The sequence below is a fragment of the Sminthopsis crassicaudata genome, chromosome 3 (genome assembly GCF_048593235.1).
Source record: "Sminthopsis crassicaudata isolate SCR6 chromosome 3, ASM4859323v1, whole genome shotgun sequence".
Classification (NCBI taxonomy): Eukaryota; Metazoa; Chordata; class Mammalia; order Dasyuromorphia; family Dasyuridae; genus Sminthopsis; species Sminthopsis crassicaudata.
This window is the reverse complement of record NC_133619.1, coordinates 510983959-511006550: the sequence shown is the minus strand read 5'-3', so window position 1 is coordinate 511006550 and position 22592 is coordinate 510983959. Positions and strand designations below refer to the sequence as shown.

Below are 22592 nucleotides of genomic sequence, written 5' to 3'. Positions count from 1 at the left end.
TTAATGGATCAATGGCAACTTGAAGTGTTATTTCTAGTGGTAGCTACAGGATTTCCCCTCTTCATCTGTCTTGTTTAGTGATTCATACCTATAATTTAATAGATGTGGGCAAATTTTGCATGTTTAAATAATCAATTCCCTTGATACTTGTGATCATATAAAGTTTAATGGAATCACTAGAAATTTCCCAGAACCATAAAAGCAGTGTCTGAGTTTGAACTCATTTTCTTTGAGTTTACCATTTTTTTCCCTAGTGCTACCTAGCTGCCATTGTGTGTGTGTGTGTGAGAAGCACAATTTAAACCCCATTTTTCTTGATCCCAAGATTGGTTCTCTCTCTTCTATTAATGATTTGAATGTGAAAATATAGTTGATATATTTAAAAGTTTTTTGTTGACATGAAAATAGAAGGAATAGCTAACTCATTGGCTGATCAAATCAAGATTAAATAGTACTTTAAGGTTTGCAAACTTTACAAATATCATCTCATCTGATTTTCACAATATTTTTAGGTAGTAGGTATAATTACTTCCATTTTACAGATGATGAAATTGAAGCAGATTGAGGTTAAGTGACTTGCCCAGAGTCACATTGCTAGAACTCAAATCATGAGTGTGTATTCATGGTGTGTGTAATCTGCAAACAGGTGGAACCCTGATTTGTTTATTCTCTATAACATTTAGTTGTCTGGTAAAATATACAATGCTTTGAAAAGAGAAATGTGGTAAATTGGAAAAATAATATTCACAGTCATGTGAAGACTAGGTTGGAAGGGGGAAACTATAATTTGTAGTCCTTCAATTAGAAGACTATATTACAGTTGGCTAGGCAATAGTGATAATTTCAACTATAGAGTGATAGCTGTGAATGGGTGGGATATAGAGGAATAGATGGAATATATATATATTAATAACCACAGAATCAAAACAACTTGGATGGGTTGGGTAAGAGAAAGATTCAAAGGTAATTATCAGAAAATTGAACAAACATTTATTAAGCACTCATTACATGGACAAGTACTGTGCTAAACCCTGAGGATATAAAAAGTGAAAAAGCAGTTTAAACCTTCAAAGAGCTCACTGTCTATAGAGAGAGACATTAAACAAATGAATACAGATAAGCTATACACAGAGTAGATAGGAAGTAATTAAAAGAGAAAAGGTATTAGAAATTAAGAGGGTTTGGAAAAGATTTCCTTTAGAAAATGGGACTTGGGTTGAGATTTAAATGAGGCCCAAGAGGTCAGGAGTCAGAATGGAAAGTTAAAGTGAAAGCCCAGAAATGGAGTGTCTTGTTTGTGAAACATCCAGGAGAGCAGTTAATGTCACTGGATCGAAAAGCATGTGATAGAGATTAAGATGTAAGAAAACTGGAAAGGCAGAGGAGGCTAAATTATGAAGAGCTTTGAACACAGCTAGGTTATAAAAGGCTGTTAATGTCAGATTTTGTATTTGATCCTGGAGACAATAGGGAGTCCCTGAAATTTATCAAGTAGGGGAGTGACATGGTTGAATCCATGCTTTAGGAAAAATATTTTGGTGGCTGAAAGGAGAATAGACTATAGTGACAGACATTTGAAGCAGGCAGATTCCCCAGCAGGCTGTTGCAGTAGCCTAGGGTGAAATGGCCTGCATCAGAGTAGTGTCAGTGTCAGAAGAGAGAAGGGACATATTTAAAAGAAATTCCAAAGGTGGGATAGGCCTTGGTAGCAAATTGGATAATGTGGGGATAGTTGACAATGTCAATTAGGTCATAAATCTGGGAGACTGGGCAGATGGTATTGCCCTAGATAGAAATGGAGAAGTTGAGGGGAAGAAACTTTAGGGATAATAATATAGATAAAATAATGTTAAGTTTTGGCTCTATTAAGTTTAAAATATCTGAAAGGCAGTTAGAGATGGAAGAAGAGAGCTTGGGACAAGATAAATATGAGGATCATCACCATAGAGAGAGTAATTAAATCTATGGAAGCTGATCAAGAGAAGTAGTTTGGAGGTAGAAGAAAAGAAGCCTCTGGGAAAGAACTTTGTGGGACACCTGAGGTTATCGGATGTGACTTGGATGAGGATACCACAGAGGTGATTCAGAAGGAAACAGTGGCACCCCCAAAAGCCAGAGAGTACCAAAGAGAAGAGGGTGATGAATAATGAAGGGGTGTCTCAACAGAATTTGAGACAGTGTAAGGAAATGTAGGTTTTGGTTTTGGTAGAAAATGAGTAATTCAATTTTGGATGATTATCTTGTGTAAGAAGATGTGAAATGCTTTCTCCACACTAAAAATAAAAAGCCTTTTAACATAAATATTAATTCATTTCTTAGTGTCTTCAGCTTAGAAAGTTAGTAGATTATTTTTTTAATTAACTGGTGTTTATAAAGATAAAGATAAGTGGAATGAATATCAATCAAACATTTCTTCTCAATGGATTTTTAAAAATTTATTAATTTTATAATTATACATTTTTTGACAGTATATATGCATGAGTAATTTTTTTTATAACATTATCCCTTGTGTTCATTTCCCCAGATTTTCCCCTCCCTCCATCCCTCTACTCCCTTCCCTAGATGACAGGCAATCCCATACATTTTACATGTGTTACAGTATAACCTAGATATAATATATGTGTGTAAATCTAATTTTCTTGTTGCATGTTAAGTATTGGATTCTGAAGGTATAAGTAACCTATAAGCAACTATAGACAGTAGTGCTAATATTTTACATTCAATTTCCAGTGTTCCTTCTCTGGGTGTAGTTCTTTCTGTCCATCATTGATCAGCTGGAAGTGAGTTGGATCTTCTCTATGTTGAAGATTTCCACTTCCATCAGAATACATCTTCATACAGTATTGTTGTTGAAGTGTATAGTAATCTTCTGGTCCTGCTCATTTCACTCAGCATCAGTTGATGTAAGTCTCTCCAAGCCTCTCTGTATTCCTCCTGTTGGTCATTTCTTACAGAACAATAATATTCCATAACCTTCATATACCATAATTTACCCAACCATTCTCCAACTGATGGACATCCATTCATCTTCCAGTTTCTAGCTACAACAAAAAGGGCTGCTACAAACATTTTGGCACACACAGGTCCCTTTCCCCTCTTTAGTATTTCTTTGGGATATAAGCCCAGTAGTAGCACTGCTGGATCAAAGGGTATGCACAGTTTGATAACTTTTTGGGCATAGATCCAGTCAATGGATTTTTTTTTTTTAACATTCCATTAAATTAAATGTTAAATTTCTTCCTGGTTCCAGTTCCAGTGCTCTACTCACTTTTTCCTAAGAAAGAAATTGTGGTTCACTGAGTTAGTGAGAAAGCACAAGGGCACCAAGTTGGTATTGAAACCAGGACATGGCCCATACCAAAACTGGAAATTTAACTACAGAACAGGCAACAGTGGTCATCCATCTTTTGCTTAAAGACTATCAGTGAAGTAGGACAATTTTAACTTCCAAGGGAGCCTGTTTTATCTAAGAATGCATCCTATCTTGGGAAAATTTTCCTTATAGCAAGGAAATGGATAGAGTGCTAGGTCTGGAGTCAGGAAGACTCATTTTTATGAGTTCAAATCTGACCTCAGATACTGCAGGACCTTGGATAAGCTATTTGCCTCAATTTCCTCATCTGTGAAATAAGCTGGAGAAGGAAATGGCAAACCACTGTATATTTGTCAAGTAAATTGTACATGGAATGAAAAAGACTCCAGGCATGACTGAAACATCTGAACAAGAATAACAACCCTGCTTCTCTTCAGCTCTCTGTTCTACTTTCTGCAACCAGGCTAGAGGGATCTAATCCATGTTTCACATCTGTGCTTGAGGATGACTATTACAATCTTCTAAATATTCTCTTAGCACTTCTCAGATACCATTTTCTCAAGGTATTTGGCATTCTGGCCATCTTCTTCAGATTGATTTTCACTTTATCATTGTCCTTCCTAAAAGATGGTGCCCAGAACTGACCACAATATATTGCTGATCTTCAGTGTCAAAACAGCAGCGAGTTGCTAGTGAAGCACCAGGAATCTCTGCTTGACACTGGGTGTTTAAGATTTTTATTGGTGACTTGGATACAGACATTGATGGTATGCTAATCAAATGTGCAAATGACAGAGTTGAGAGTGAAAATTTATATGGGCGATAGAAGTTGCAAAAAATAACAAGGCAGGAAGATCAGGATTTCTTTCTCTATTAGATGATCATCTTACTTTTTTGATTACCATTGTTGACTCATCAAGCTTTCAGGTCACTAAAATCCCCAGGGATGTTCCAGATGAACTTCTATTTAGTTATACTTACCCCATCTTGTGTCTTTGAAGAATGAGCGTCATTTTTTTAAATTTTTATTCATTTTTCCAAATTATCCCCTCCCTCCCTCCACTCCCTCCCCCCGATGGCAGGTAATCCCATACATTTTACATGTGTTACAATATAACCTAGATACAATATATGTGTGTAAATACCATTTTCTTGTTGCACATTAATTATTAGCTTCCGAAGGTATAAGTAACCTGGGTAGATAGACAGTAGTAGTATGAGCGTCATTTTCAAATGTGAATTTCTCAGTTTGGCTTCCTACAATTAAATGTGGCTATCTCAGCTAAGAACATTTCCTTGATGCCTTTCTATAAGGAGTTAGGGAAATGCCAAGCATTTTTTTATTGCTCTTTGTACTTACAATTCTCCAAAGACAGACATATTAAGATCAATCCCTAGTTTTCCTGTGAAAGTCATTTCTGATTTGCATGTTAATCAAATCATCTTTTTACCTACTTTTATACTTAATTTGAGTAACAATAAAGAAAGAAGATTATAATGTGGAGATGTTCTAAAAGCAATTAAAATTTGCCCTCAACAATCCCCCAAAGTCTAATCACCTTTGCAGCCTTTGTAATTTTCCAAATTGTTCTCTCTTTTCCTTCCATTTCAAGATCAAATTTTTCATTAGAAGTGTATCACAGTGTAGGATCCAGCTTGTCCCCCAGACATCTAGGTTTGCCAACTACACATTTTACAACTTAGAATATTATCCAGTTTCAAGTTCGGAAAACCAACCTTTGGACCAAGTATAGGAAAAAGAGTTGTTACAGGAGGTAGATTTCAATTTACTATAAGAACTAACAATCCAAACTAGGCTATAGTTCAGTAGGCAGCTTTAGAAAGTTGACAGTTTTTCATCACAAGTCCAAGTACAGACTGAATAATCTCCTTTTTAGCCATTACTAACCCTGATGATAGGTTAAACTATATTACTTTTGAGGGGCCCCTTTAAGGAATTCTGTTGTAGTAAGTAAGAAGCAAGAGGGAAATGAGAATAAAGAGATGAGGTGGGATTAAATAATTTCTGAATTCTGATTAGTGTAAGGAGTAAAAAGAGATGCAGATCTAGGATAGGGTCCAAAAACTACATCTCTTCTTGGAAGACCTTCTTCCAGAAAACAGTTGAGGGCTCCTGTTTGCATTCATTCCTAACAATAGGGATTCAAATATAAATAACATATGGAGTAAACAGGTGCTTGTGTGTTAGGTTCTTACTAAGTGCTAAGTCGGTACTTAACAATTCTCTATTTCCAGCCTTTAGGGGAGTTTTACTTGTGAACTCCTGGGGAAGAGCTTGCATGCTTAGGATGATCAAGTTCATTGGTTGAAGTATTTCTTCCCAGAAGCCCTTGCATTATCCCACGCCCATTCTCTGGGAGGATAAAAGAGAGCGGCACTCCAGAGATAGAGAGTCTTGTCTGGACCAGACCTGGGGCGGCTCTCTGGAGGGAGAAGTCTCTCCTCTAGACCAGAGAGAGATCGGCAGTTTCTGGAGACAACAGAACATTACACTTGTGTACGGTGTTTAGCTACAAGAATTAATAGCAGAGATGACAGGCAACTGAGGCTATCAGTTCTAGCAAATTTGGAGAACAAGGAGAATTTTTCAGTGATCATTGGAGAGTGACCAATATTTGTGTTTCTAATGATACCAAGTGAAAGTTCTATGAGAATAATAAGGCAGATAGTTTTCTTCTTTTTCCTTTTTTTTTTAATTAAAGCTTTTTATTTATAGAACATATGCATGGATAATTTTTCAATACTGACCCTTACAAAACTTTGTGTTCTAAATTTTTCCCTTCTTCCCCCTCCCCTAGGTGGCAGGTAATCCAATACATGTTAAATATGTTAAATCCAATATATGTATACATATTTATGTAATTATTTTGCCTCACAAGAAAAATCAGATCAAGAAGGAAAAAAAAAAGCTGAGAAAGAAAACAAAATGCAAGCAAACACAACAGAAAGAGTGAAAATGATATGTTGTGATCCACACTCAATTCCCACAGTCCTCTCTCTGGGTGTAGATGGCTCTCACCATCACAAGATCATTGGAACTGTTCTGAATTATTTCATTGTCAGAAAGAGCCATGTCCATCAGAATTGATCATCATATAATCTTATTGTTGCCATGTACAGTGATCTCCTGGTTCTGCTCATTTCACTTAGCAGCAATTCATGTAAGTCTCTCCAAACCTCTCTGTATTCATCCTGCTGGTCATTTCTTACAGAACAGTAATATTCCAAAACATTCAAAAACCATAACTTATTCAGCCATTCTCCAATTGATGGTCATCCACTCAATTTCCAGTTTCTTGCAACTACAAAAAGGGCTGCCACAAACATTTTTGCACATGTGGGTCCCTTTCCCTTCTTTAAGATCTCTGGGATATAAGCTTAGTAGTAGCACTGCTGGATCAAAGAGTATGCACAGTTTGATAACATTTTGGGCATAGTTCCAGATTGTTCGCAGAATGGCTGGATACATTCGCAACTCCATCAACAGTGTTTCAGTGTCCCTGTTTTCTCATATCTCCTCTAACATTCATCATTATCTTTTCCTGTCATTTTAGCCAGTCTGAGAGGTGTGTAATGGTATCTCAGAGTTATCTAAATTTGCATTTCTCTAATCAATAGTGATTTAGAGTATTTTTTCATATGACTAGAAATGGTTTTAATTTCTTCATCTGAAAATTGTCAGTTCATGTCCTTTGACCATTTATCAATTGGAGAATGGCTTGAATTCTTATAAATTTGAGTCAGTTCTCTATATATTTTAGAAATGAGGCCTTTATCAAAACCCTTAAATATAAAAATGTTTTCCCAATTTATAGCTTCCCTTCTAATCTTGTCTGCATTAGTTTTGTTGATACAAAAACTTTTCAACTTAATATAATCAAAATTATCTATTTGGTGTTCAGTAATGAGTTCTAGTTCTTCTTTGGTCACAGATTCCTTCCCTCTCTACAGATCTGAGAAGTAACAAATCCTATGTTCTTCTGTGTATCTTCTATGTTTGCTTATAACATCACTCTTTATGTCTAAATCTTGGACCCATTTCGACCATATCTTGGTATGTGGTGTTAGGTGTGGGTCAATGCCTAGTTTCAGGCAGATTGTTTTCTATTGGGGGAAGGGCTGGAGGACCACTCTTCTATTTTTTTAGCTTATCAAGATTAACAATTTGAAAGAATGGGAAAAAGTACTTCAAAGAAAAAACAAAAGAAAAAGAATCTGAATAGGCTTAGAGGGAAATCCCAAATTGTTAGGAGGACAAAAGGAAAAGGAACAGAAAAAGAGGACTGGTGTTCCAATGGGATCCTGTAATTGGTCTGGAACTCTGAAGAAAGCGTACCTAGGCCTGAGGATCACAGGGCTTAAGGTCTAGAGCTGGAAAGGACTTCCTAAGGTCCGATCTTCTCATGTTATAAGCAAAAAGGCTAAGTAATATACCCCAAAAGTAAGAGTCAGAAGTAGGATATGAACTGAGATCTGACACCTGAACTCTTCCAAGGAAGAAGTGGCTTCTTATATGACAGAGATGATCATGAGGCCCCAAAGGAGCCTCCAGAGGAGAGACCACTCAGGATGGGCCAGAGAAGGAAGAAACAAGTCATGGTGGTTGCTGATTTCCTAATGAAGAGTACTCAGAATATGTACATTTGAGGTATCCAAGAAGGAAAGCTGAGGCATATGTCTGGAATGACCAGAGAGCCTTCAGAACCTTGTTACTTTCTTTGTCAACTTTGTTCTCTTGTCAAACTTTGGATAATTTGCTTGGGGACAAGTGATACCAATAGATTATATCTGAGATTCCTTCTCATTCTGAGATTGTGTAATCCTACATATTATGATTCTAAGATTCTGTAAGATTTTGCTTCTTAAAGTTTAGTTTATGGTTCTGTTATTCTATGATTTCAGCACTTAGGTAGATAGATATGTAAAGGGGTTAGATTTCTCTCAGTTTGGATATACAACAAAGTACAGTGAAGACAGATGCAGCTTGGTGACAGTGGATAGAGTACTAGGTTTAGAGTCAAGAAAAATGTGGGTTCAAATGCTAGCTCAGACATTTAACTAGCTGTATGAAAATGGGCAAGTCACTTAACTTCTATTTGCCTCTGTTTCCTCAACTGAGCATTAATATTAAACAGTATGTTTGAAGGAGAGATGAAAAATATAAAAGAATAGAATTAAAGGAAATGCACAAGTGGCTATCATAACTGTGAACATGAATAGAATGGACTTAGCAACAAAACGGAAAATGGTAACATAATGGATTAGAAAATAAAATCTCCATCAGTCTGTTCCTTATAAGAAATACACTTGAAAGGCAAAGATTCACATATAATTAAAATCTGGGAGCTAGAGCAAAATCTATTATACTTCAGGTGAACTATAAAAAGCAAAAATAATGATCATAATCTCACTCAAGACAATGATAAAAATAAAGAAATATATGGGGAAACTATATCACATATAAAGGCATCTTAGATAATATCAATATTTATTCTATATGGACCAAATGGCATAGTAAACTAAGTACTTAAAGAAAAAATTCATTGAATAACTGGCAGAAATAGTAGAATTATACTATTAGGGCACCTCAGTGTACTACTCTCAGACTTATTAACTATAGCTAATCAAAATATAAACAAAGAACTTAAGCATCTGAATAAATTTTAGGAAATTTAAATATGTGTGTATATGTATATGCTATTTTACCAAAACTGATTCTGTACTAGGACATTTAAAACCTCACCAAAAAATGCAGAAAAATTAAACAAATCCTTTACTAATCACAACTCATAAAAATTGTCTTCAAGAAGGGATCTTTGAAGAAAAGATTAAAATTAACTTAATCCTAAAGAATTTTGGGGTTAAAGAACAAATCAAAGAAGCAATGGAAAATTTCATTAAAGAAAATGATAAAAATAAGACTACATGTCAGATCCTTTGAGATATATCCAAAATAGTCCTGAGGGAGAAGTTTAAATTTCTAAAGCTCATTAATCAAAAGGACCAGTTCAGTGAATTGGGTGTACAAGTAAAATAACTAGAAAACTAATAACTAGAAAACTAACACTTAAAAAAAGCTGTGAATAAATACCAAAATAGATATTCTGAGAAAGCAAAGAAGAGATTATGGATATTGAAAATAACCCATTGCGAGGGCGGAGCCAAGATGGCGGAGAAGATACATGTGATTTTGTGAGCTCCCTTCTTCCCTCATTACCAATTAGTTAAATCAGCCTCAGAAATAGCGCTGGACTGATAGAATCCACAAGGACTGGAAGCACGACTTACCAGCTGAAGAGAATCTGGAGTTTCAACAGAAAAGGTCAGTTCCCAGGGGAGGAAGAAGAGAGGCCAGCACAGACAGCTGGGTGCTGGCACACTGCGCCGATCGCACTGGGGAGAAATCTGGGATCAGAGAAGCCACTGAGATAGAAGAATCTGACACAGGCTGTTAGCTCTTCTCTGCTTATAAAACAGCAGTTCAGAAGAGAAATCAAGCCCACTTTAAAATATAAGCCAGATACTAGAACCACCCCAATCCGGAAGTGACTCAGCAGATCTCGGCACTGTGGGTGTGGCCGACTTAGGCTGTCCAGGGCCTCACCTGGGGGTAGTTAAGAGATTGAAAAGCAGGCGGACACAGCCCAAGGTAACACACACTGCCTGGCTCAGCTGGAGGCTGTGGAACTCAGCCCCGGACGTCCCAGAGAAGCGGAACCTTTGAACTAGGGACCGCGGTTTCTGGCAGACACTTCCAGTTTGAGCGCAGGGGCTTTTCATGTCACCTGCTGCAGACATCCACGCCCCACCGGGACGCATAGGCTGGGCCTTGTGTTTCCTTTACTGTTCAGCCTTAAACCTCAGGGAAGTCGCTAGGACACACAGCACCCTCAAAGCACTGCCCTGCTAATCACCTCTGAGGTACTTCCAGGGAGGGGGTGGGGAACTCTCTCCCAGAGCTCTCTCTTAGCTCAGGCGCAGGGGCCGCTACATCCATCCAGTCTGGGAGGAAGCTGGTAAAGAAATAAATAATTTCCTACCCCAGGGACAGACCCCAAAAGATTTTTTTAAGTATGAATAAAAAGCCAAGAAAAACTATAGATTCCTTCTACACAGAGAAAGAGCGGGTATCCAACCCCGAGGAAGTTAACAGCAGAGAGTCAGCAGATAACAACCTAAAGGGGAACGATTCCTGCCCCCCATCACATAACTCTCTCCATGAAGAGACTATTAAAAAGTTAAGAGAGTTTGAAGAAAAATGGGGAAAGGAAAGGGAAGCTATGATAGAGAATAACAACATCCTGAAATTGGAGTTGGAAAAAATAAAGAATTCACAGGAGATGCAGGGAAACAAAATTTGTGAATTAGAAAAGGTTAAAAAATCTCAAGAAAGTAGGATTTCTGAATTGGAGAAGATAAAGTCTCAAGAAAATAGGATTTCTGAATTGGAAAAACAAAATAATTCTCAAAAAAAATTAGGGAAATGGAAAAAAATTCAATAGAGCAAAATAATTCATTAAAAAATGAAATTGGGCATATACAAAAAGAACTAAAAACTGTGAAAGAAGAAAATAACTCCTTAAAAGTCAGGATGGAACAAATAGAAATGAATGATTCACAGAGAACCCAAGAATCAGTCAAACAAAACAAAAAAAATGAAAAGCTGGAGAATAACATCAAATACTTACTGGGAAAATCTATAGACCTGGAAAATAGATCTAGGAGAGATAATCTGCGGATCATTGGACTTCCCGAAAACTATGACCAGAAAAAGAGCCTAGATTCTATTTTACAGGAAATTATCAAAGAGAACTGTCCAGAGATAATAGAAACAGGAAAGTAGATAAATAGAAACAGGAAAGTAGATGTGGAAAGAATTCATCGAACTCCTTCTGAAATAGACCCTAAAAAGAACACCACGCAATATTGTGGCTAAGCTGCAGAATTACCACACAAAGGAGAAAATCCTGCAAGCAGCTAGAAAAAAACAATTTAAATACCAAGGTGCCACAATAAGGGTCACTCAAGATCTGGCTGCCTCCACATTAAAAGATCAAAGGGTCTGGAACCTGATATTCCGAAAGGCAAAAGATAAGGACTGCAACCAAAAATGAACTACCCAGTTAAGTTTAGCATTTTTTTCCATGGAAGAAGATGGTCATTCAATGAAATAGAGGAATTCCATATGTTTCTAAGAAAAAAACCAGACTTAAACAAAAAATTTGATCTACATCCACAAGACTGAAGAGAAATAGAAAAAGGTACACAGAACCCTCGAGAACTATATCTCTATTGTGGGTATATAGAAAGTATGCATGGATAATTTGATTTTACTGATATAAAAGAAGAAAAGGGGGGTGTAGTAAAGGGAAGGAGGTCGTTTCAGAAAAAGGGGAAGGAGTGATAAAAAGAGGGAAACTACATCCCAGGAAGAGGCATAGAAAATACACCATATCCGAGGGAATTTAGAGAGGGGGAGAATCATTGTGTAAATCTTACTCTCATCAGAAGAGGCTCAAAGAGTAAATAATTGTCATATTTGTTTTTCAGAGAATTCTCTCTCACCTCATTAAAAGGGGGGGAGAGGAAAAGGGAAAAGAAAAAGGAGAATAAGGGAAGGGACTTGGAGGGAGGGGGGAGGGATACTAAAAAATATGTTTCTAAGAAAAAAACCAGACTTAAACAAAAAATTTGATCTACATCCACAAGACTGAAGAGAAATAGAAAAAGGTACACAGAACCCTCGAGAACTATATCTCTATTGTGGGTATATAGAAAGTATGCATGGATAATTTGATTTTACTGATATAAAAGAAGAAAAGGGGGGTGTAGTAAAGGGAAGGAGGTCGTTTCAGAAAAGGGGGAAGGAGTGATAAAAAGAGGGAAACTACATCCCAGGAAGAGGCATAGAAAATACACCATATCCGAGGGAATTTAGAGAGGGGGAGAATCATTGTGTAAATCTTACTCTCATCAGAAGAGGCTCAAAGAGTAAATAATTGTCATATTTGTTTTTCAGAGAATTCTCTCTCACCTCATTAAAAGGGGGGAGAGGAAAAGGGAAAAGGAAAAGGAGAATAAGGGAAGGGACTTGGAGGGAGGGGGGAGGGATACTAAAAAAAGGGAGGGCTGTGTGTCACAAGTGGGGTCTATAAATTAAATATCGGGGAGGGGGATCAGGGGGGTCAAGGGAAAAAGCATAATCTGGAGATAATATGATGGCAGGAAATACAGAATTAGTAATTTTAACTGTAAATGTGAATGGGATGAACGCTCCCATCAAACGGAGATGGATAGCAGACTGGATCAAAAATCAGAACCCTACAATATGTTGTTTACAGGAAACACACTTAAAGCAGGGAGATACATATAGAGTAAAGGTAAAAGGTTGGAGCAGAACCTATTATGCTTCAGGTAAAGCCAAAAAAGCAGGGGTAGCTATCCTTATCTCAGATCAAGCAAAAGCAGAAGTTGATCAAAGAGATAAGGAAGGAAACTATATCCTGCTGAAAGGTAGCATAAATAATGAAGCCTTATCAATACTAAATATATATGCACCAAGTGGTATAGCATCTAACTTTCTAAAGGAAAAGTTAAGAGAGTTGCAAGAAGAAATAGACAGCAAAACTATAATAGTGGGAGATCTCAACCTTACACTCTCAGATTTAGACAAATCAAACCACAAAACAAATAAGAAAGAAATTAAAAAAGTAAATAGAACATTAGAAAAACTAGGTATGATAGACCTTTGGAGAAAACTGAATGGCAATAGAAAGGAATATACTTTCTTCTCAGCAGTTCATGGATCCTATACAAAAATTGACCATATATTAGGGCATAAAGATCTCAAAATTAAATGTAGGAAGGCAGAAATAATAAATGCCTTCTTCTCAGATCACAATGCAATAAAAGCTACATTCAGTAAGAAGTTAGGGGTAAATAGACCAAAAAGTAATTGGAAACTGAATAATCTCATCTTAAAGAATGACTGGGTGAAAGAGCAAATTATAGAAACAATTAACAATTTCACCCAAGATAATGACAATGATGAGACATCATACCAAAATCTGTGGGATACAGCTAAAGCGGTAATAAGGGGAAACTTTATATCTTTAGAGGCTTATTTGAAGAAAATAGAGAAAGAGAAGATTAACGAATTGGGCCTGCAACTTTTAAAAAGTTAGAAAAAGACCAAATTAAAAACCCCCAACCAAAAATCTAACTTGAAATACAAAAATTAAAAGGAGAAATCAATAATATTGAAAGTAAAAAAACTATTGAATTAATAAATAAAACCAAGAGTTGGTTTTATGAAAAAGCCAATAAAATAGATAAACCTTTGGTAAATCTGATCAGAAAAAAGAAAGAGGAAAATCAAATTGTTAGTCTTATAAATGAAAAGGGGGATCTTTCCACCAATGAAGAGGAAATTAGAGAAATAATAAGGAGTTACTTTGCCCAACTTTATGCCAATAAATTTGATAACTTAAGTGAAATGGATGACTTCCTCCAAAAATATAGGCTTCCTAGATTAACAGAGGAGATAAATTGCTTAAATAGTCCCATTTCAGAAAAAGAAATAGAACAAGCTATTAATCAACTCCCCAGGAAAAAATCCCCAGGACCAGATGGATTTACATGTGAATTCTACCAAACATTTAAAGAACAATTAGCCCCAATGCTATATAAACTATTTGAAAAAATAGGGGATGAAGGAGTCCTACCAAACTCTTTTTATGACACAGACATGGTACTGATACCTAAACCAGGTCGATCGAAAACTGAGAAAGAAAATTATAGACCAATTTCCTTAATGAATATTGATGCTAAAATTTTAAATAAGATATTAGCAAAAAGACTTCAGAAAATCATCCCCAGGATAATACACTATGACCAAGTAGGATTTATACCAGGAATGCAGGGCTGGTTTAATATTAGGAAAACTATTAGTATAATTGACCATATTAATAATCAAATTAATAAAAACCATATGATCATCTCAATAGATGCAGAAAAAGCATTTGACAAAATCCAACATCCATTCCTACTAAAAACTCTTGAGAGTATAGGAATAAATGGACTATTCCTTAGAATAATCAGGAGCATATATTTAAGACCATCAGTAAGCATAATATGCAATAGAAATAAACTGCAACCTTTCCAAGTAAGATCAGGAGTGAAAGAAGGTTGCCCACTATCACCATTACTATTCAATATAGTACTAGAAATGCTAGCCTCGGCAATAAGAGCCGAGAAAGAGATTCAAGGAATTAGAGTAGGAAATGAGGAAATCAAACTATCACTCTTTGCAGATGACATGATGGTATACTTAGAGAACCCCAAAGACTCTGCTAAAAAGCTATTAGAAATAATTCAAAATTTTAGCAAAGTGGCAGGATACAAAATAAATCTACATAAATCCTCAGCATTCTTATATATCACCAACAAAATGCAACAGCAAGAGATACAAAGAGAAATTCCATTCCAAACAAATTTTGAGAGTATAAAGTATTTGGGAATCTATCTACCAAAGAAAAGTTAGGAATTATATGAGCAAAATTAAAAAACACTTGCCGCAAAAATGAAGTCAGATTTAAATAATTGGAAAGACATTCAGTGCTCTTGGATAGGCCGAGCGAATATAATTAAGATGACAATACTCCCGAAACAAATCTATTTATTTAGTGCTATACCAATCAGGCTCCCAAGAAACTATTTTAATGACCTAGAAAAAATAACAACAAAATTCATATAGAAGAATAAAAGGTCGAGAATTGCAAGGGAACTAATGAAAAAAAAGTCAGAGGAAGGTGGTCTAAGTGTACCTGATCTAAAGCTATATTATATAGCAGCAGTCACCAAAACCATTTGGTACTGGCTAAGAAATAGACCGGTAGATCAGTGGAACAGATTAGATACAAAGGACAAAAAAGGATACATCTATAGCAGTCTAATCTTTGACAAACCCAAAGATACCAACATTAGGGATAAAAATTCATTATTTGGAAAAAAACTGTTGGGAAAACTGGAAATTAGTATGGCAGAAATTAGATATGGACCCACACTTAACACCATATACCAAGATAAGATCAAAATGGGTCCATGACTTAGGCATAAAGAATGAGATAATAAATAGATTAGAGAAACCGAGAATAGTCTACCTCTCAGACCTGTGGAGGAGGAAGGAATGTATGACCAGAGGAGAACTAGAGATCATTATTGATCACAAAATAGAAGATTTTGATTACATCAAACTAAAAAGTTTCTGTACAAACAATACTAATGCAAACAAGATTAGATGACAGGAACAAATAATGATGAATGTTGGAGGGGATGTGGGAAAACTGGGACACTGATACATTGCTGGTGGAGTTGTGAAAGAATCTAGCCATTCTGGAGAGCAATTTGGAACTATGCCCAAAAAATTGTCAAACTGTGCATACCCTTTCACCCAGCATTGCTGCTATTGGGCTTATATTCCAAAGAAATACTAAAGAAGGGAAAGGGACCTGTATGTGCCAAAATGTTTGTGGCAGCTCTTTTTGTTGTAGCTAGAAACTGGAAGTTGAATGGATGTTGGAGAATGGTTGGGTAAATTATGGTATATGAAGGTTATGGAATATTATTGCTCTGTAAGAAATGACCAGCAGGAGGAATACAGAAAGGCTTGGAGAGACTTAAATCAACTGATGCTGAGTGAAATGAGCAGGACCAGAAGATTACTATACACTTCAACAACAATACTGTATGAAGATGTATTCTGATGGAAGTGGAAATCTTCAACATAGAGAAGATCCAACTCACTTCCAGTTGATCAATGATGGACAGAAATAACTACACCCAGAGAAGGAACACTGGGAAGTGAATGTAAATTGTTAGCACTACTGTCTATCTACCCAGGTTACTTATACCTTCGGAATCTAATACTTAATGTGCAACAATAAAATGGTATTTACACACATATATTGTATCTAGGTTATATTGTAACACATGTAAAATGTATGGGATTGCCTGTCACTGGGGGGAGGGAGTGGAGGTAGGGAGGGGATAATTTGGAAAAATGAATACAAGGGATAATATTATTAAAAAAATTACTCATGCATATATACTGTGGAAAAAAATTCTAAATAAAATTAAAAAAAGAGAAATCAAAAAAGAAAATAACCCATTGCATAGATAGCCAATAAAATTGATTAATTATCAAGTCTGATTTTTTTTTAAAGAGAGTAAACCAAATTCTAGTAATGAAAGTTAAAAAGGAGAAATCACAGCAAATAAAAATAAAGGAAATTATTAGAAATTGTTTTGCCCAATTAAATGCCTACAGAAACGACAATTTAAATAAAATAGATATCTACAAACATATGAAATACCCAAATTAACAGAGCAAGAAATAAGAGAAATTGAACATATCATAAAGAACTTTTAAGGATGAAAAAATGCCAAGATTATGTGGGAAATTCTATCAAACATTCAGAGAATAATTAACTCTGGTATTGTGTAAATGTAAAATTTGCAAAAATAGGAAAACAAAGGATATTGTCACATTCCTTTTGTGATACAAATATGGTCTTGCTACTTAAACCAGAGAGACATTATAGATCAATATTCCTAATAAATACTGGCAAAAAAAAAATTAAATAAACTATTAGCAAAGAGGTTAGCACAAGTACTCTTATCTACTTGTGCTACATAGTTAGATTAAACAGAGTAGACAAGCTCTCATATGGCTACTATAGTACATACCTTAAAAAGTGAGCACCAGATTGAGGAGTAGTCAAGAAATCCAAGAAGAAAAGTAAATAATGTTATCTGTTTCTGTTCTACTCTACACTTCTCTTCCTTTCAACTTTTCTTTTCCTTTCCAACGTATCAGTCTTACTTTAATATGAACTAAACAAAAGAGTGTTTACTTCACATATAGAGAGTTTATAGTACAAATGTGTTAAACTCAATTGGGAAAATCAAGCAGTTAGTCCATTGTGATTCAATAGAATTTTTACCAGGAATTCAGGGGTGATTCAGTATTAGTTCAGTTATAAACATAATAGCCAATATTAATAACAGGAAAAATCATTTAATTATATCAATAAATGTAGAAAATGTAAAATACAAGACATTTCTGTTAAAAGCACTACAAAACTTAAGAATAATTGGATCTTTCCTTAATGTGCAAAAGAGAATATATCAAAAACCAAGAGATAGCATTAATTATAAGGGAAATAATTTAGAGATTTTTTTCCAATAAATTTAGAGGCAATAAATTTCTATCTGTTATTACCAGTATTATTTAACATAATTATAAAAAATGATAGCTGTATAAGTAAGACAAGAAAAAAAAGTTGAGAGAATAAAAAGAGGAAAAGAAGAATTATTTTTCAGCTTTTGCAGATATATGATATGGTGCTCTACATAGAGCATCCTAGAGAGTAAAATAAAAAACAACTGGAAAACTTAGAGAAATTTCATTGAAAATAATTATAGATAGAAGCAGAACTAACATAATAGAGTATGAGAAAGAAATACAGCTAAATTCTCCTCCCCCCAAAAAAAACAACAACCACTTCCATTTTAGAAAATGAACCAAATTGGATCTTATTGGAGTAAATTCAGGGAAAAAAATCACAATGTGCTCAAGATACAAAAACAGAAGAAAAGAATGATTTTACAACATAAACAGAAAAACACAGCTTAGCTACAAATTCACCCATAATTCCTGGAAGAGGTAAAACAAGAATTTTTTCATTATTATATATCTATATTTATAATATTATCCCTTGTATTCATTTTTCCAAATTATCCCCCCCTCCCTTCACTCCCTCCCCCGATGACAGGCAATCCCATACATTTTACATGTGTTACAATATAACCTAGATACAATACATGTGTGTAAATACTATTTTCTTGTTGCACAATAAGCATTAGATTCCGAAGGTACATGTAATCTGGGCAGACAGATATTAGTGCTAACAATTTACATTCACTTCCCAGTGTTCCTTCTCTGGGTGTAGCTACCTCTGTCCATCATTGATCAACTGGAAGTGAGTTGGTTTTTCTTTATGTTGAAGATTTCCACTTCCATCAGAATATATCCTCATACAGTATTGTAAAACAAGAATTTTTAAAAATTAATTAAAAACATAAATGAAGTGAGAATGTTAAGGAGGAAAATAAAAAAGAAATGAGAGCTATGGGGGAATGACTTAGAAGGGGGAAAATAATAGCTTGGCATAAGAGATATAAAACCTTGCCCAAACAACAAATTTTCTGAAAATTAGAATAAACACAATAGAATCAGTGACTACATGAGGCAACAAGAAATGTTAAAACAAAGACAAAAGACTAAAAGTAGAAAAACGTAAGGCATCTCATAACAGAACAGTTGACTTAAAAAGCAGATGGAAGACAAAAAATAAATTAAGAATCATTATGATGATGAATGCCATGACGCCCATCCCCACCCGTAAGGCCAAGCAATAACATAAGAAAACTGCCTATATCTCTTAAAAACAGAAGACAAAATGGAAATATGAAGAATCTCCAGTTTCCTTCTTGAAGGCTACCCCATCAAAAAAACAGTCTCCCTTGAATATTAGAACCAAAATCTAAAGTTTCCAAGTCAAAACAAAAATGCTACAAAGAAAGAATTCAAGTACTGAGGAGCTGCAGTCAGGATTACACACAATTGAGCAGCTGTCAATGCAATGTGTAGAGAACTTGGAATACTATATTCTAGAAGGCAAAGGATATAGACTTACAGCCCAGCACTAACCCAAGAAATATGAATATAATCCCAGTGGATTTTAATGAAATAAGGGGGTTTCAAGCATTCCTGATGAAAAGCTGCCCAGAAATTTCAAACAGGGGAGTTGAGAAACATAAAAGCTAAACACAAATGAATGATCATAAGGGACTAAACAAGGATAAACTGCTTACATTCAAATGTGGCAAAATGATAATGTGTGTCCTTTCTGAACCCTATCATAAAGGGTCATATAGCCTAATTAGAGAGAAGATTTGGGAGTGATTTTATTATATCTAAAAAGATCAAAAGAGAAGAGAAAAAGAATATAGTTGGAAAGGTGAAAAAAAGATTAGGGAATACATCATATATATTTGGGGTGGATAAATAAATTTCTGTACAAACAGGGAGGAGAAGGGAGTAGGGGGAATGACTGACTAAAACTTCACTTTCCTATGAACTGATCAAAGGAAGGAAGAATACATATATTTATGTTCACAGAAAAACATTTCATTCAACAGGGAAGGAGATAAAGAAGAAAAGGAAGGAGGATTTAGAGAGTGGCTTAATTACCTTAAGCATTAGTCCTAAGGAAAGCAAATGCTATCCAAGGATGTATAAAAATTTTTTATAGCTATTTTTGAAGTGGCAAAGAATGGGAATGTGAGAGTCTGTTCTTCAATCGGAGAATGATTTAAAAGGGTTATGGGAATGAAATATTCTTGTAGCATAAGAAATGATGAAGAGGATAGTTTTAGAGAAACATAGAAAGACTTATATGAACTGATGCAGGGTAAAGTGGGCATAAGCACAAGAACATTTAAACAGTGACCAAAAATATTATAAAGATAAACAACTTTGAAAGAATTAGGAACTCTGATCAGTGTACTAACCAACTAGTATTCCAAAGAACTGATGGTGAAATATATTTTAACCCTTTTTATAGGCAGGTGAGAGGCTCAGAGTGAATGAAGAATGAGAAATATGTGTATACATACATACACACACAGACACACATATGTCTATATGTATATGTACATTCAGATAATGTATATTTGTCTTTTTGGACATGGCTACTGTAGAAGCTTGTTTTGTTTAGCTATACATGTTTATAACAGGGATTTTGTTTTTCCTTCTCAGTTTGGGGCAGTTAGGATAGGAAGGAATGAAAAGAAATTTTTGCTGATTGAAAATATGATAACAACTACAGAAGAAATAAACTATTCACTTACCAGGGACTAATCTTTACCAGGGACCTAATCTTTACAGAAATCAAGTTAGAGCTTAAGTGGAGAGAGAATAATTGCTTGTGGTTAGTTTGGTCAATATAATAAAAATGACAATGCAACTAAAATTAATATACTTTTTCAGTTTTATACTAAACTATCAAATGATTACTTTAGAGAATTAGAGAGTTTAGAGAAAAAATTAAAACAAAATTCATCTGGAGGAATAACTGCTTATGTCTCTCATTGGAAATAACCGGGGGGGGGGCAATCACAATGAACAGTAATAGTTCCACACAACTGCAAAGTCACAATCAATAAAACCTTTGGATACTGGTGAAAAAAATAGAAAAGTTCATTGATAAACCAGATTTGATGCATGACATATAAAAGCAAATTAATATGTAGTATTATGTTATTCAGTAAACTCAATTATTCCAACTTCTATGATAAGGACTCACTATTTGATTAAAAACTGTTGAGAAAGCTAAAGAACAGTCTAACAGATATTAGGGCTTACACTATATACTGTAGTGATCTCCAAACACATGCAATCTATATGAAAAAAAGTAGCATAATAAACAAAGTGAAAGGCAAGCAAGGCACTGCTAAATTCAGTACATACTTAAGAGATTTGGGGTCTTTAGAAGAATGTACATTACTTTGGACTTAAGTAGTCAGGGAAGAGGATGAACCTTGAAGTTCAATCTTCAAGGATGGAGAGAGGAGAGTGATAATCATTTCAGACAAAGGTAACAACACTACTGAAGTTTTTTGTTGTTTGAACTTGTGTGTTGTAAATATGCATTTAAAAATTTTACAAGAATGTATGAATTTCATTAATCTAGTTTATGTCTATCACATAATGGAAGTTGTAATTATTGTATAGGATGTCACTTAAATTCATAGGTGATGACTTAACCTATAATTAAAACCTTATTGAATAGATCGATGTGATGTTCTCTTCTCTTAAAATATAATCATTCTCTTGGAGCAGGTTTCCTAGGGAGCTTCTGGAGGCAGCCATCATTTCAGTTCAGTTCAATAATGCAGCCAGGAGTTAAAATCCAAATCCTTTATTGTCTCTTCCAAAATCTTATCTTCTTCACTTGGGGCTTGGCTAGTTTTCTGAAGGCCTTCCTCTCTCCTTGGTACCCAAGAGCTCTTGCTGCTAATCCTTTGTCAATGCCAGCTTCAGCCTCTCATCTTCCCAATGTCTCCAACCAGCCCAAAGGTGGAAGTGGGATTGAATCTTGACTCTGAATCTCCCAAAGTCATCTCTGGCCCTGAGAACTTCTTGCTTATATGCTGCACACAAATCATTTCATCACTAGGAAACCATTATTTGCTGTAGGATTAAATTAATGCCAAATTAGATTTAATTATTGTCTCCTCAGTTCCACTCAGTACCTTGTTTCAAGTTCTGGCCCGTAACATCTCCTTGTAGGGTCAGATCAATCATACCGAACCATGCTAAATTAGATAATTATATCCATTCCAATGACTTAGCACCTTGTAAGAATCTTAACAGATCCATCTATTATGTAATTCAATTGTAGAACATTCCAGTTCTAGAATACTAAAACCCTAAAGCCATAGGATTTAGATTAAACATATTTCGATAACTTTAGAGTGACCAAATCATAGAACTACAGAATTTTAGATTCCTAGGTTCCAGAATTGAACGTGACTTTAGAGATTTTGTTGATCCCAGTGTTTGCTTCTATCCTTAGAAAGTTTGGGGTACATCTGGCAACCTGAATTAAGGATATTAACAATAAACCAGAGTTCTTCTCAATTGCAATAAGAGCAAATGAAAGTGCTACGATTTGACCCTGCCTTCCCCAATATCCTATGATTAAATAAGTGACTATGTTGTCCATTGAAGATTGAACAAATAATGTAATAGATATATGAGAAATAGTTAGAGATAACTTTAGACAAACTTGGGAAAACTGCTAAGCAATTTAATATAAAATATAGTAAACAGAACCTAGAGAACAGTTTACATAATAACAATATAAGGAAAAATAATTAAGAAAAGTTTAAGCACTGTGATCAGTGCAGTGACCAACCACAGCTCCAGAGGACTGGTAAACATGTCATCTACCACCAGACAGAAAGTTGATGAACTCAAGATGCAGAAAGAGACATACATTTTTGTCTATGGCCACTGGGAGTATATAGAAAAAATATTAAGAACAAATGGAAAGATATCAACTGTATACATTAGTTTTCTTCACTGAGTAAGCTCATTATTCTTGGCTTCATGGTAACAACTACCCAGAAA

At 35.1% G+C, this 22592-nt stretch overlaps 1 protein-coding gene and 1 long non-coding RNA gene across 6 annotated transcripts in view; one reads left to right on the top strand and one right to left on the bottom strand.

Moving 5' to 3' along the window:
* LOC141563229 (uncharacterized) overlaps positions 1-21782 on the bottom strand; it is a 37119-nt gene extending 15337 nt beyond the window's left edge. The window contains exon 1 of the long non-coding RNA XR_012488374.1: positions 21713-21782. This is a non-coding gene — a long non-coding RNA (uncharacterized LOC141563229). The remainder of the gene's footprint in view (positions 1-21712) is intronic.
* The window catches only part of FAM168A (family with sequence similarity 168 member A), a 188303-nt gene that overhangs the window by 93363 nt on the left and 72348 nt on the right, over positions 1-22592 (top strand). The gene's annotated exons all lie outside the window — the stretch shown is intronic.